The sequence below is a fragment of the Orcinus orca genome, chromosome 6 (assembly GCF_937001465.1).
Source record: "Orcinus orca chromosome 6, mOrcOrc1.1, whole genome shotgun sequence".
Lineage (NCBI taxonomy): Eukaryota > Metazoa > Chordata > Mammalia > Artiodactyla > Delphinidae > Orcinus > Orcinus orca.
Window position 1 is genome coordinate 19,579,505 of NC_064564.1, and position 15,105 is coordinate 19,594,609.

The following is a 15,105-nucleotide window of genomic DNA, read 5'->3' on the forward strand; positions in this document are numbered from 1 at the left end:
AAAAGTGAAGGTGAGACTAATTATCAATGAACATCAATTGTCCAACATGTATGTGTAGGGTAGGGTGTGGTTAGGAAAGGCATTTATAGAGATCTCATTTCTCTCTCGATTTACCTTCTCCTACCAAACAAGAAGTTCCTTTATAAAGCATGACTTTTATCAACTCTTATTACATGCCAGGCCCGTGCTTAGCCCTTCCTCTGGATTATTTCATTTAATCCTCACAACGACCCAAATTAAGTGGGAATATGATCTCCATTTTGCCTTTGAGAAAAGAGGTGCTTAAGCAGGTGAATGACTTGTCCAAGGTCTCATAACCCGTAAGTGGTCCAGGACTTGGAAATCCTGGTTGAGTCTTCTCACCTGGGGATTTTCACTGCCATTGGAACCTTGGGTCTGACTAATTCTACTCATTCTTCCAAATCCACCCAATAAAACAGCCTTCTCTGGCCTCCCCGCTGTGCCACCTCCAACCAATCTCCCAACCTCCTGGGCTTTGTGGCTCTACGGGCTGTGGTTGCTGCCCACCTGATGTCCCTGGCTTCTGTTTCCTCCTCTCAAGCTCTCAGTTTGAATGCACTTCTGTTCTACTCCTTCTCGTCTTCACTTTACCCTGTCTGACCTCTACTAGGATATTATACTATATATTGGGATATAGGATGCAGACTTAAGCATGTATCAAAATCACATGGAGGGCTTATTAAAACACAGATTACTGGGCCTCAGCCCCAGAGTTTCTGATGCAGGGGGCCTGGGTGGGACAGAGAATTTGCATTTCTCCCAAGATTCCAGATGCAGCTGATGTTGTTGGTCCTGGCAGCATCACACTTTGATCATCCTTGCTCTGGGGAGCCTGCTTCCCACTATATTTTCCTCTGTTGCTGAACTTTTTTTTTTTTTAAATAAATTTATTTATTTATTTATTTTTGTCTACGTTGGGTCTTCGTTGTTGCGCACGGGCTTTCTCTAGTTGCAGCGAGCGGGGGCTACTCTCCGTTGAGGTGCATGGGCTTCTCACTGCGGTGGCTTCTCTCGCTTCGCAGCATGGGCTCTAAGCGCGTGGGCTTCAGGAGTTGTGGCATGCGGGCTCAGCAGCTGTGGCTCGCGGGCTCTAGAGTGCAGGCTCAGTAGTGGTGGTGCACGGGCTTAGTTGGGCATGTGGGATCTTCCCGGACCAGGGCTCGAACCCGCATCCCCTGCACTGGCAGGCGTATTCTTAACCACTGCGCCACCAGGGAAGTCCCTGAACGTCTCCTTAAACAAACTCTTCCCAATGTCTTACATAAGGAAACCTGGCTTTCTGTGGAAGGCCCTCTACCCAGGTTTTTTTTTTTTTTCCTAGATCCCTGATCACAAGACAAGGAAGCGTGGTTCTCACTGGCACTTCTAACACCCTCATCTCACAATTTCTTTATTCTTCCAACTCCAATAGCCATTTCCACACCAAACACCCAAGGCAAGCATGGCTGCGTCTCCAGCTCCACCTCTCTGCCAGCCCACGCCCGCCCATCACAAACAAGAAGGGGATTTTCAGCCACCGGTCCAGGCAGCCCCACCAAGTCTGTTTGCACCTTCCCTTCTTCTGGGCTGCTGGAGACAGTCACAGGACTGGGATTGGGCCCATTATGTATTCAAGCCTCCTGACCTCAGATGGAACCCCACAACTGCTCACTTTATCTTTATAATCATCGCCAGCTGACTCACCTGTCTCATCCCCGCCACTGGCTCCTATTTTAACCCTGGCCAGTCCCCACCAGCCTTTACCTGGTCCACACCTTCCTCTCTCTCTCGCCACCAGGATGGTGGACCAAATGGAGATCAGCTATGGGCTACCTCAGCGTCCCTCTGATTTACTCCACCTTAGCTCTGCCTCTTCACTCATCCTGCCCTCCTTCCCTCCTATTTCAAAACAAGAGGAGTTTTCAAAACCACAGTGACATACCACCGCACACCCATCAAGATGGCTACTATCAAAACAAAACCAAAAACCCAGAAAATAACAAGTTTTGTTGAAGATTTGGAGAAAATGGAACCTTTGTGCATCGTTGACGGGAATGCGAAATGGTGCCGCCCTTATAAAAAACCAGTGTGGTGGTTCCTCAAAACGTTAAAAATAGAGCTACTGTATGATGCAACAATCCAACTTCTGAGCATATACCCCAAAGAACTGAAAGCAGAGCCTCAAAGAGATATCTGTACGCTTAGGCCCATTGCAGCCTTATTCCCGGTAGCTAAAACGTGGAAGCAACCCAAGTATCCATCAGCAGATGAATGCATAAACAAAATGTGGTATGTACAAACAAGGGAATATTGTTCAGCCTTAAAAAGGAAGGAAATTGTGACACATGCTACAATATGGATGAACCTTGAAGACACTATGCTAAGTGAAAAAGCCAGTCACAAAAGACAAAATACTGTATGATTCCACTTATAGGTGGTATTCAGAGTGGTCACATTCACAGAAACAGAAAGTAGAAGGCTGCTTGAAGGAGGCTGAGGGGAGGGGAAATGGGAGATGGGTACCAAGCTTCAGTTTTGCAAAAAGAAAAAGTTCTGGAGATGGATGGCACAACAATGTGAAGACATTTAGCACTTTTGAACTACACACTTCAAAATGGTTAAGATGGTAAATTTCACGTTTATGTCTACTTTTCCACAATAAAAAAAAAAAGTCTCGGCAAGGATATACAATGGAGAAAAGACAGTCTCTTCAATAAGTGGTGCTGGGAAAACTGGACAGCTACATGTAAAAGAATGAAATGAGAACACTCCCTAACACCGTACACAAAAATAAACTCAAAATGGATTAGAGACATAAATGTAAGACCGGACACTATAAAACTCTTAGAGGAAAACATAGGAAGAACACTCTTTGACATAAATCACAGCGAGATCTTTTTTGATCCACCTCGTAGAGTAATGGAAATAAAAACAAAAATAAACAATTGGGACCTAATGAAACTTCAAAGCTTTTGCACAGCAAAGGAAACCATAAACAAGACGAAAAGACAGCCCTCAGAATGGGAGAAAATATTTGCTAATGAATCATTGGACAAAGGATTAATCTCCAAAATATATAAACAGCTCATGCAGCTCAATATTAAAAAAAACCAAACAACCCAATCCAAAAATGGGCAGAAGATCTAAACAGACATTTCTCCAAAGAAGACATACAGATGGTCAATAGGCACATGAAAAGCTGCTCAACATCACTAATTATTAGAGAAATGCAAATCAAAACTACAATGAGGTATTACCTCACACCAGTTAGAATGGGCATCATCAGAAAATCTACAAACAACAAATGCTGGAGATGGTGTGGAGAAAAGGCAACCCTCTTGCACTGTTGATGGCAATCTAAATTGATACAGCCACTATGGAGAACAGTATGAAGGTTCCTTAAAAAACTAAAAATAGAATTACCATATGACCCAGCAATCCCACTCCTGGGCATATACGCAAAGAAAACCATAATTCAAAAAGACACATGCACCCATTGTTCATTGCAGCACTATTTACAATAGCCAGGTCATGGAAGCAACCTAAATGCTCATCAACAGATGAATGGGTAAAGAAGATGTGGTACATATATACAATGGAACATTACTCAGCCATAAAAAGGAACGAAATTGGGTCATTTGTAGAGACGTGGATGGATCTAGAGACTGTCATACAGAATGAAGTAAGTCAGAAAGAGAAAAACAAATATCGTATATTAACGCATATATGTGGAACCTAGAAAAATGGTACAGATGAACCGGTTTGCGGGGCAGAAATAGAGACACAGATGTAGGGGACAAACGTATGGACACCAAGGGGGGAAAGCGGCGGAGAGGGGTGGTGGTGGGATGAATTGGGAGATTGGGATTGACATATATACACTGATATGTATAAAATAGATAATTAATAAAAACCTGCTGTATAAAAAACTAAATTAAATAAAGTTTAAAAAAAAAGTCTTTCCTCCGCCTCACACTAATTTGTCTCTTTGCATCTTCAGTCTTATCTCGTGTCGCCCTTTCCAGGGGGCTGGTCCTTCTCTTTTCTCCCCTCTGGAATCACCACAGACATTTGTAGGACTGGGGGTAAGAGTACATGTATTGTTTAGAGATGTTCAAGATTATAAATCCAGATAACACACGAGTAAATAGAGTGTGGTATTGTTCTAACTTGAAAATATATCTTTGTGACAAGGGTATGAAGCTATGGGTTCTATAACACTGAAAATCGGTGAACTATCAAGACCTGGCTCTCTCCTTAAGCCACGCTCTCCCCACTCCACCAGCCCATTTCTGCACAGCAGCGGGGCCCAGGCCAGTCCACACCCTCAGGTCACAGCAGCCAGCTTCCACAGATCCAGGCCAGCCCATACCTTCCGGCAAATTTCTTTGCCACCAGCAGGCTATGCATTCCTGCAGTAGCCACAGAGCTGCACAATTCCGCAGTCAGCCGTGGGCCCTGGCACTCAGGAAAGCCCTGCATTTGATTGATTTCATGTTCTGCTGCCACTGTGTTGAAATTCTTAATAACTTTGGAACAAAGAGCCTTGTATTTTCGTTTTGCCCTGAGTCTGCGTATTATGTAGCAGTCCTAGGTAGCCACACCCTACTGGAAAAGTTCTGAACCACAGCCTTGGGATGGGGACAGAAAGGGGGCTGGGGGATGTCCCCCTGGGTCCTCAGTTCCTTCCTGTCCACTCCCTGCCCCAGCCCAGAGGTAGTAGCTGCTTTTCTGCACCTGCTTCTTCTGCATCCCTTCATGAAACCTCTTCTTTTACACCTTTTAGTCATTAACCACCTTCTACTAGATAACAGCTCTTTATGTTAAATTTTTCCTTTAAATAGCTTATATTCTTTCTACCTCCTGACTGATATAGGGAGACAAAGAGTAAACTAACAAAATCAGAAAATCTGTAGTACGTCAGATAGATATGAGCTACAGAGAAAAAGTAAAGCAGGGGATGTGTGTAGAGGGTGTGGAGTCCAAGGGGGACAGCTTGCCATTGTAAATGGGGGTCAGAGGAGGCATCCCAGAGAAGGATGCCGGGCTGAAATTACACATCTGACTGCTCATCCCCAATTCCAACTAAAATGATGAGAAAATGTAAAAATAGGGCTCAACCTGCATCATACAAGTGGAAAAGTCACCATCCAAGTCCAGAAACCCTCCAGAATTTCCTGCTAGACACACAAGGCAAGTAGGATCAGAATATTGTAAGGAAAGATAAAGCTTATCTCTGGATCACCCACTGCTTTTTCTCCCTTTTCTGTCTCCTCTCTTCAGTGAATTTGAAAGGTGGTAAGCAGAGAAGAGACCTCTTTGGCCAAGCTCTATCTATCTTCATCCACGTCTCCCTTTGATCAAGAAGGAAACTAATATCATTCATTCATTCACTAATTACTGAGCAAACATGTTTTGAGCACCTCCTAAGTGCCTCCCTCTGTACTAAGACAGTCCCTGTCTTCAAAGAGATCACAGTTTAATGGGAGAGGATATGGGAGACGGGATGTGTCTAGGCAAATAAGTATTATTCAGTGCTAAGAAGGACAGGGACTTCCCTGGCGGTCCAGTGGTTAGGACTCCACACTTCCACTGCAGGGGGCCTGGGTTTGATCCCTGGTTGGGGAAACTAAGAGCCCAAAAGCTGTGCAGCACGGCCAAATAAATAAGTAAATAAATTAATTAAAATAATATTTAAAAAGACATTCCTTAGGGAGGTGTTGGGAATGAAGGTAAAAAAAAAAAAAAGCTAAGAAGGACAATGAGTGAGTTGGATAACAAAATAGGAATTCCAACGTTTCTGGCAGATGAAGCTTAGCCTGACTTGACAAGATGAAATCTTCAATTCGGTTCCAGTAGACATTACTGAGCACCTCCCCTAAAAAATACAGCATGGATTTCAAACAGGGATGAATTTGGAGCTAGCGCAAAAGTCCACTGCAGTAGGAGGGGGGTGAAATCTATTTCTTTCTACCGAAGGCAAGATAGCTAGAACCTTCTCAGTTCTGCAGGGAACGGGAGAGACACATGTGGGCACACAGCATGTGTTTTTGAATTGAATTCATGTTTGCTCCAGGCTAGGAATGCGCAGAGGAATAACATGGCAGCAAAGACCAACAACAGTTACACCAAACAACAGTGCTGAGCGATAAAAGATAAAGACTTTCTTGCCTGGGGAGGTCACATGACAACACACAATTTCAAGGGGCAAATTGAAGGATGAGTAGGAGGGTTTTTTTTCCAGGCAGTCAAGGAAGAAGAAAGTATTCCAGCCATAGGAAATGTGTGTAAAGACCCAGAGGCATGAAAATAGGGAACAATTTAGGAGCAAGCGAGTAGTTAAGCATGTTAGAACACAGGGAATATATGACAAGAGGCTTAAAAAGCTGACAGCCTTGGGGTGTCATGCTAAGGAGATGGGTATTAGACCAACCCGTCAATAAAAATCTAATCACCCCACTGATTCCCAGAGTTGATTTGCTAGGAATTTCAACTGTAACCTAGAGGGGATGAGGAATTAACAGAGGATGCTGGGAAGGAGAATGATATGTTAGCTGGGGTGAGGAAGGAACACAGAAGTGTTGAGATTCAAGGGAGCCAACAAATAACCTGCTGCTTCCTGCCCAAGTCTGAACGATTTGAGAAATGAAACAAAAACTGTACAAAAATCAAAATATCATCTTTTTGCAGATGAAGCTGATATTGAAGAATGTAGCTTATATCTGATCAGAACAGCAGGACTCGTGTGCCAATCACGGGGTCAGGGAATGAAATTACTCTGCATAACCAGGCCAGGGTCATATGTCCTGACCCAAATGGACTGAGTGCGAGACAGGCATACTGCTTCAGAAATTCAAGGTACTGTTACCGAAAAGAGAAGGATGGTTGTAGGCAGCAAAAGCAACCATGTCCACTCCCTATTTTGTGTGTGTGTATGTTTAAGTATGTGTAATGATCCACATCCCACTAGACCCCTTTATGGTACAGTTGGTCACATGCTGTGATGGGAAAAGTTTGAAGGAAACCCTGTGAATTTTGATGCTGCTTTGACCAAGTCCCTTTCTCTTTCTGAATCTCAAGTGCTTTCACTCTGTAACAAAACTCCATAAAATAAGAATTCTCCTGGCCCATTCCCTGCCTTAGGAATGCTGGGCTCATAAATGAGGTCATGTCTGTAAAGTGCTATGGTCTTCTTGAAGACAAATGCTGTATAAATATATAGGATTATTAGCTAAGTCGCTCAAAAACCAGTCTGTGCACGCGTGCATTGGAAGGCAAACAGGAACAGAGGAGGGCAATAGGACTCATTGTTTCCAAGGGTCACCTGATTCCTTTGTTTCCATGACATCCAGTGCCCCACAGTCACCTCCTCCCAACACTTACAGACTGCCAGGAGGGCCCGTTCGCCAATTTAGTCTCCCTGGAATGATGGGTTAAAACATTTGGAGAGCAAAGCCAACAGAATGCCAAGCTATGGCCATGTTGGAGGTTTTTCCAGAAAGATAACTAAAGGAAATGCTGTTTGGGTTCTAAATACTGATGGTTTTCACTGGTCCTAATCCATTCATTAAGATTCCTGCATGCACAGTTTTAAAAGAATCTGGAGTTCAATTTAAAAAGGAAAGAGCTCTTCTATCTTATGTTAGATTTCATAATGAGGAAGCAGAGGTGGAGAAGGAGGGAGAGAGGGGAAGGAGGAAGGGAGGACCTTGTTTCTGGTCTCTTTTGCCTCTTAGAAATCATGGATTTCAGACCCCAGAGGTCAACCTAGCCACCTCTCCACTCCCTTTTTAAAGTTACATATGGATGGTGAGAACCAGTGAGGTAAACTAAATTTTTCTAAGCTTATGCAGTCAATTAATAGCATAGCAGGGACTGGGATCCAGGTTTCCACCTTCCAGTTTAGTTAGCTTCACATTCAATCATCCTGCATCCCTTCCAGTTTTAGGAACTTGAACAAGTCATGTTGCCTCTGAGACCTAATGGCAAGTAATGGAATATCCAGCCAGAAGTAATTTAAATAAACAAAGGCCTTATTCTCCTCTCATAACAAGGAGTAAGATGTACATCAGTGGCTAGTATTATTTTAGTGATTTAGTGATGCCATGATGGACCTAGGCAACTCTCTCTTTCTATTTCAACATATTTAGTATTGGCTTCTTATCTGCATCACTGTTGCCTCATGGTTACAGGATGGCTTCTGCAGTCCAGACATCACATCCCTTTTTGAAACTCTGATTTAATACTTTTTTTTTTTTTTTTTGTGGGACGCGGGCCTCTCACTGCTGTGGCCTCTCCCGTTGCAGAGCACAGGCACCAGACACGCAGGCTCAGCGGCCATGGCTCACGGGTCCAGCCGCTCCACGGCATGTGGGATCTTCCCAGGCCGGGGCACGAACCTGTGTCCCCTGCATTGGCAGGCGGACTCTCACCACTGCGCCTCCAGGGAAGCCCTATACTTTCTTTTTTTTAACAACTTTATTGGAGTATAATTGCTTTACAATGGTGTGTTAGTTTCTGTAGTTTCTGCTTTATAACAAAGTGAATCAGCTATACATATACATATATCCCCATATCTCTTCCCTCTTGCGTCTCCCTCCCACCCTCCCTATCCCACACCTCTATGTGGTCACAAAGCCCTGAGCTGATCTCCCTGTGCTATGTGGCTGCTTCCCACCAGCTATCTATTTTACATTTGGTAGTGTATATATGCACATGCCACTCCCTTACTTCGTCCCAGCTTACCCTTCCCCCTCCCTGTGTCCTCAAGTCCATTCTCTACGTCTGCGTCTTTATTCCTGTCCTGCACCTAGGTTCTTCATAACCTTTTTTTTTCTTTAGATTCCATGTATATGTGTTAGCATACAGTATTTGTTTTTCCCTTTCTGACTTACTTCACTCTGTATAACAGACTCTAGGTCCATCCACCTCACTACAAATAACTGTTTCGTTTCATTTTCTGGCTAAGTAATATTCCATTGTATATATGTGCCACATCTTCTTTATCCATTCATCTGTCGATGGACATTTAGGTTACTTCCATGTCCTGGCTATTGTGAATAGAGCTGCAATGAACATTGTGGTACATGACTCTTTTTAAATTATGGTTTTCTCAGGGTATATGCCCAGGAGTGGGATTGCTGGGTCGTATGGCAGTTCTATTTTTAGTTTTTTAAGGAATCTCCATACTGTTCTCCACAGTGGCTGTATCAATTTACCTTCCCACCAACAATGCAAGAGGGTTGCCTTTTCTCCACACCCTCTCCAGCATTTGTTGTTTGTAGATTTTTTTGATGATGGCCATTCTGACTGGTATGAGGTGATACCTCATTGTAGTTTTTTTTTTTTTTGCATTACGGGGGCCTCTCACTGTTGTGGCCTCTCCCGCTGCGGAGCACAGGCTCCGGACGCGCAGGCTCAGCGGCCATGGCTCACAGGCCCAGCCGCTCCGCGGCATGTGGGATCTTCCCGGACCGGGGCACGAACCCGTGTCCCCTGCATCAGCAGGCGGACTCTCAACCACTGCGCCACCAGGGAAGCCCTCTCATTGTAGTTTTGATCTGCATTTCTCTAATGATTTAATACTTTCAAAACACAGACTTGCAATAACGTACTTTGACCTTGCAACCATGTTAGCTGTAGTTCTTTTGTAAATATGCTAACAAACTAAGGAAGATCATTCCCTTTATAGTTGATGAAAGCTTTTTGGTTTAAATCATGAATGAGTGTTGAACTTTGTCAAATGTTTTTTCTACACTGATTGAGATCATATGAATTGTCTCCTTTATTCAGTTTATGTAGTGAATAATAGGGATTATTTTAAAATGTTGAACCAACCTTGCATTTCTTGAAAAAAATCTCATTTGGTTAAGTTATCTTACTCTCTTTAGATAGATATTGCTGGATATTAATTGCCAATGTTTTGTTAGAATTTTTGTGTTTATGTTCATAAAGGATATTGATGTGTATGTAATTTTCTTTCTTTTTTATCTCTTGGAATCAGGATTATTCTGACCTCGTGAGTCAGGAAATATTCCCTCCTTCTCTATTTCTTTGAAAGAGTTTATATAAGATTGGTATGATTTCTTTCTTAAACAGCTGATAAAATTTACTGGTGAAACGATCTGGGCCTGGAATTTTCTTCTGGGGACCATAAAAGATATAGGGCCATTCAGATGATTTTTCCTTCTGTCAGTTTTGGGAAATTGTATTTTTCCAAGAATTTTTCCATTTCATCTAAATTGTTGAAACCAGCATACAGTTGTTCATTACGTTTTCTTATTATTTTTTTTAATTTTTGTAGGATCTGTAAGGATGTTCTTCCTTTAGTCTTGATTTTGATTATTTGTGTTTTCTTTCGTTTTTCCTGATCAATCTCACTACGAATTGATCAATTTTATTAATATTTTCAAAGAACCAACTTGTGGTTTTGTTAATTTTGTCCAACTTATTTTTAAAAATTACTTCCTTCCTTCTATTTGCTTTGGCTTTAACTTTCTTTTCTTAGCCTAACTTCTTAAGGTGGAAACTTTGATTTCAAACTTTTATTTCTTTACAAAAATAAGCTTTTAAAGCTATAAATTTCTCAGTAAGTACCGCTTTGGCTGCATTCCATGAATTTTGACGTATTTTCATTACCATTCTATTTGAAATGTTTTTCAATGCTCTTAGAACTGTGCCTGGCATAAAGTACACAGTAAGTGTTGTCTCCTATTAGCTTAGTTTTTTAATTTCTCCTGTTAATAAGGGAGAATAAGTTGATGGCTCACTCTGACAGTTGTGCTTCTACCCACTTCAGAGCCTCTTTGCTGTTTCCACTTCCTGAAGCGCTACTCCTTCATATAGGCCCAGACTTCATCCATCTTCTGGTTAATTCCTATTCATCTTGCGGGTGTGACCTCAAACATCACTTCCTCAGAGAAGCCTTCCCTGATGACCAAAACCGGGCTGGTCCTCTCATGTACTGGGTTGAATAGTGTCCCCCCAAAATTCATGTCCACCCAGAACCTGTGAATGTGACCTTATTAGGAAACAGGGTCTTTACAGATATAACCATGTTAAGAAGAAATCATATTGTATTGGTTGGGAGGGGAGAGGGTGTGGCTAAATCCAATATGCTGCTGTCCTTTTAAGAAGAGGTGAATTTGGACACAGAGACACACAGAAGAACATCATGTGACAACAAGGCAGAGATTGGAGTGATGCAAGAAATGCCAAAGATTGCCGGCAACAACCAGAAACTGACAGGCAAGGAAGGATCATCTCCTAGACTCTTCGGAGAGAGCACGGCCCTGCCAACACCTTGATTTCAGACTTCGAGCCTCCCATACTATGAAAGAATAAATTTCTGTTGATTTAAGCCACCCAGTTTGGAGTAATTGGTTATGGCAGTTGTAGGAAACGAATGCAGCATATTCCACGTTTTCATACTTTATACTTTTTTTTCCTAGCTCTTATCAGAAAATTGTTGTATATGAATTATCAGGAAATACTGATGGTGTGAAAATTCTAGTGTGGCATTTTGGTAGAGGCCTCCTTGAGAGAGAGACTACCATAATATGAACCAGTAACACAGATGGTAAGGACTTTGAAACACACGTAATTTTGAGGGGTCCTGGCCCTAAAATCACAGCATGTCGGTGGCCAACTACTTCAGCTTCTCAAAGCTAACCTTAGGTATAAGTCACAGAGCTTTCTAATGTGTAAGCTATCCAAACTGGTCATTTTTTAAAAATAGCAACAGATTGCCATAAAAGGGCACTCAAGTAGGAGTCAGAACCAGAGGTTCTGCTTCCCCTTCTGCCTCTAGGGCATTTGGGCAAGACATTCAGTCTCTCTGGGTTCCAGGTTCCTTAAGAGTAAAAGGAGATGGTTTGGTCTAGATAGTAACTATGGTCTCTTTGTTCGAACTTTCTGTGGCTTTATGATTCTAGTATGGAGCAATAGTTAAAAGACAGTATTTACTTCTAAAGCACAAGACTCCTTGGTCACTGCTAGCCTTCTTCCATGAACAGTATCTGAATCCAAGGATGAAATGCTACCACAAGGAGATTTAACCCGAGCTGGTGCTGGACCAAGGATTCTGCTTAAAATTTATAACTACTAGTTTTGTCCAAGCTTGTTTTACTTGACACAAGTCATAGAGTAGACGTTTCCAGGACTCTCATATTTAAAAATATTTTAAACTGGCTAGGCTGGCTGGTCACTTTCTATCTCTGGGAAGCAGTGTATTCACCTGTTTAGAAAAAAAAGAAAAGGATAAAAAGCTGTGTTTCTCAAGGTCTCTTCCAGCTCTGTGACTTCAAGGCACTTTTTTTGTCAAGCTAGAGTGGGGCCTTGAGCTAAGTCCAGGTCTTGGGGTTACTCTCTGGAACTAGTGCTGTTCACCTCACTATTTCTTCTCATAACCATTGCCTGTGTTGGAGGTGCTCTGACCCAGAGTAGGCTCTGAAATATGCAACTTTTGGTAAGGATGAAATCCTGGCTTTTACTAATTATGTGGACCTTAAGAGAGTCACTGAATGAGTTTGAGCGTCGTTTCCCCGCTTATAAAATAGGGATAGCTACTGGCAAAGTTGCAAAACGAAATGTCGAGTCGAGCAAAAATGACTAATTCTTCTTAAATTTTCAAGTGTTGTTTTCCATAATACTAATAGAACACAAATAAAACAACTGCGGGGCTTCCCTGGTGGCGCAGTGGTTGAGAATCTGCCTGCCAATGCAGGGGACACGGGTTCGAGCCCTGGTCTGGGAACACCCCACATGCCGCGGAGCAACTAGGCCCGTGAGCCACAACTACTGAGCCTGCGCGTCTGGAGCCTGTGCTCCGCAACAAAAGAGGCCGCGATGGTGAGGGGCCCGCGCACCGCGATGAAGAGTGGCCCCCGCTCGCCGCAACTAGAGAAAGCCCTCGCACAGAAACGAAGACCCAACGCAGCCAAAAATAAATAAATTAATTTAAAAAAAAGACCTTTGGTGTCATAAGCACTTTGCGCCTCGCTGTAGGATCGGCGGTAACCAAGCCACAGTACTGGTTATTTCCGTGATGCCACTTTCACTTTCGGCAGTCCCTGAGCTCAGCTGCACCCGCGTGGCTCCGCGGAAGACCGCCGCGCTCGGATGCCAGTCATGGCGGCGCAGGCCCCGCCCCGCGGCGTGCGCGCTCCCGCCGCTCCCGGTGACGCGACGCGGGTGGCTACGGGGTGGTGTTTTGGCGGTACGGCTGCGGGAAAGGAGCGGAGCTGCTGGGAAGCTGCTGCCGGGAAGCCGCGACTGCATTGCCGGCGCCGCCTCGCCGCGGTGGCCGTGATGCGCTCCGCTCGCGGATCCCCGCTCCCGGGAACCCCGACCGCCGAGTCGGACGCTGCCGAGCAGGTGAGGCGGCCTTTCCGGCGCGGACGAGGGGAGGGTGGGCGGCCGAAGTGGGGACGGTTGGAGCGGGGCCCGATGGGGCCCGACGGGGCAGCGAGGCCGCGGACAAGCCACTCTGCCCCGGGGGCCCTTCCCGCGCCGTTGCCTCCCCGCCGCCCGGGTCGCGCGACCACATCCGGGTGCCAGCCGTCAGCACCCGTGACCCCGGGCGGCAGGTGCTGTCCCCCAGCCCCTGGCGGGAGAAAGCTGGCAGTCGTGCTGTCGGCGCCCGCTCCGGTGACCGCGCTGGATTTCCCCTCTGACACGTAGTGGGCGCGGGTCTGGGCCGCATGGGGAGGGACCTGGCCGGGGAGAAGGATGCTGCACCGAGGACCCTGCGGGTCTTACCTGCCACCTTGTCATGACATTTACAAGTCAGCATCGTTTTTCCTTTACTCTGCTTTTACCAAGTTTCATGCTTTAGGTTTCTCTAAAATCTAAATCTGATTAGCTCCATTGGAAAAATAGAGCTAGTTGAGCAATAAAGTGATGGTAAGAGCAGTGTTTCACAAACTCGAGTAATGCGTGACACCTCTTAAAGGGACAGTTCGCTCATTCCTCTGGAATTTGACTCAGAACCGCAGGGGTTCTCAGACCCCAGTGAGACGAACGCAGGTGTAGACTGTTTAGGAAAGAAACGAGATGCTTCCATGCTGAAAGATAAACTAGGTTATTAAAGAATTCTAAATTAGAGACTCAGATCCCTAGTTTAATTTCACATTACAGCCTTTACTGTGTACTGCTTTGTGTAATGAAAATAATTTTCCAGCCTTGGAGAGGCCTAAAAGAATTATATTCTTTGTATTATGTTATATCTGATATTATTGTGTCTTTGTATCAGGTCTGTTCATTCTGTTTGACACATTAGCAGAATTATAAAATGGAGTATTACTTTGTGTAAGTAGTTTGTTTATTCCATTGTTAACCTTAACATTGATTTATTTGTTGCATATTGAATCTGTGGTTTACATCCTTCCAGGCCTAATAGGAATGCATGATCTCAACCCTTATGTATACAGTCTAGAAAGAAGAAACAAAATGAAAGTTATCTAGGTATTTATATTCTCTACATATTTATTCAGCATGTTTATTTTAAATCAACTACACATGAATAAAGAGAAGATTCAGAGTGTGGAGAAACATTGGGAAATATAACTGGTTAAATCTTGGCAAAGAAGAATATTGACCTGTGCCTTGAAAGAAGTGTAATATTGTGAACAGGACATATTACTTAGTAGGAAGTGACTTAAGTAATGGCCCAAGGCAAGAACGAGGACTGCTTGTGTGGGAGAGGAGAGACCCACCTAACTAGAGCAGAGAGATGTTATCTAGGGCTGAGCAGAGAACAGTTTACTAAAATAAGATGGGACCGTTTGATGGATGGAAGGTCTCATATGCCACACAGGGATGCTGTTGTTGACCTGTAGGCTCTGGAAGGTTCTTTTTTTTTTAATAGATCTTTTTTTTTTTTTTTCTAATTTTTTGGCTGTGTTGGGTCTTCGTTGCTGCACACGGGTTTTCTCTAGTTGTGGCAAGTGGAGGCTACTCTTCGTTGCAGTGCGCGGGCTTCTCATTGCAGTGGCTTCTCTTGTTGCGGAGCATGGGCTCTAGGCATGCGGGCTTCAGTAGTTGCGGCACATGGGCTCAGTAGTTGTGGCTCACGTGCTCTAGAGCGCAGGCTCAGTAGTTGTGGCG

At 44.0% G+C, this 15,105-nt stretch overlaps 2 protein-coding genes across 16 annotated transcripts in view; one reads left to right on the forward strand and one right to left on the reverse strand.

Annotated features, from left to right (window-relative positions):
- The window catches only part of LOC117201633 (alpha/beta hydrolase domain-containing protein 17B-like), a 48,500-nt gene extending 35,364 nt beyond the window's left edge, over positions 1–13,136 (reverse strand). For 8 of the 9 annotated variants that reach the window (XR_004483689.2, XR_004483684.2, XR_004483688.2 and 5 more), the window contains exon 1: positions 12,971–13,134. The gene's annotated coding sequence lies outside the window, so the exon portion shown is untranslated. Of the gene's footprint in view, positions 1–12,970 lie in introns of all 9 variants that reach the window. The other variant, XR_007478208.1, reaches the window with a different exon arrangement.
- Positions 13,137–13,206: 70 nt separating this feature from the next.
- ENTPD4 (ectonucleoside triphosphate diphosphohydrolase 4) overlaps positions 13,207–15,105 on the forward strand; it is a 39,608-nt gene continuing 37,709 nt past the window's right edge. For 4 of the 7 annotated variants that reach the window (XM_033429756.2, XM_033429750.2, XM_012533357.3 and 1 more), the window contains exon 1: positions 13,207–13,374. The gene's annotated coding sequence lies outside the window, so the exon portion shown is untranslated. Of the gene's footprint in view, positions 13,375–14,389; positions 14,464–15,105 lie in introns of all 7 variants that reach the window. The other 3 variants (XM_033429753.2, XM_033429752.2, XM_033429757.2) reach the window with 1 other exon arrangement.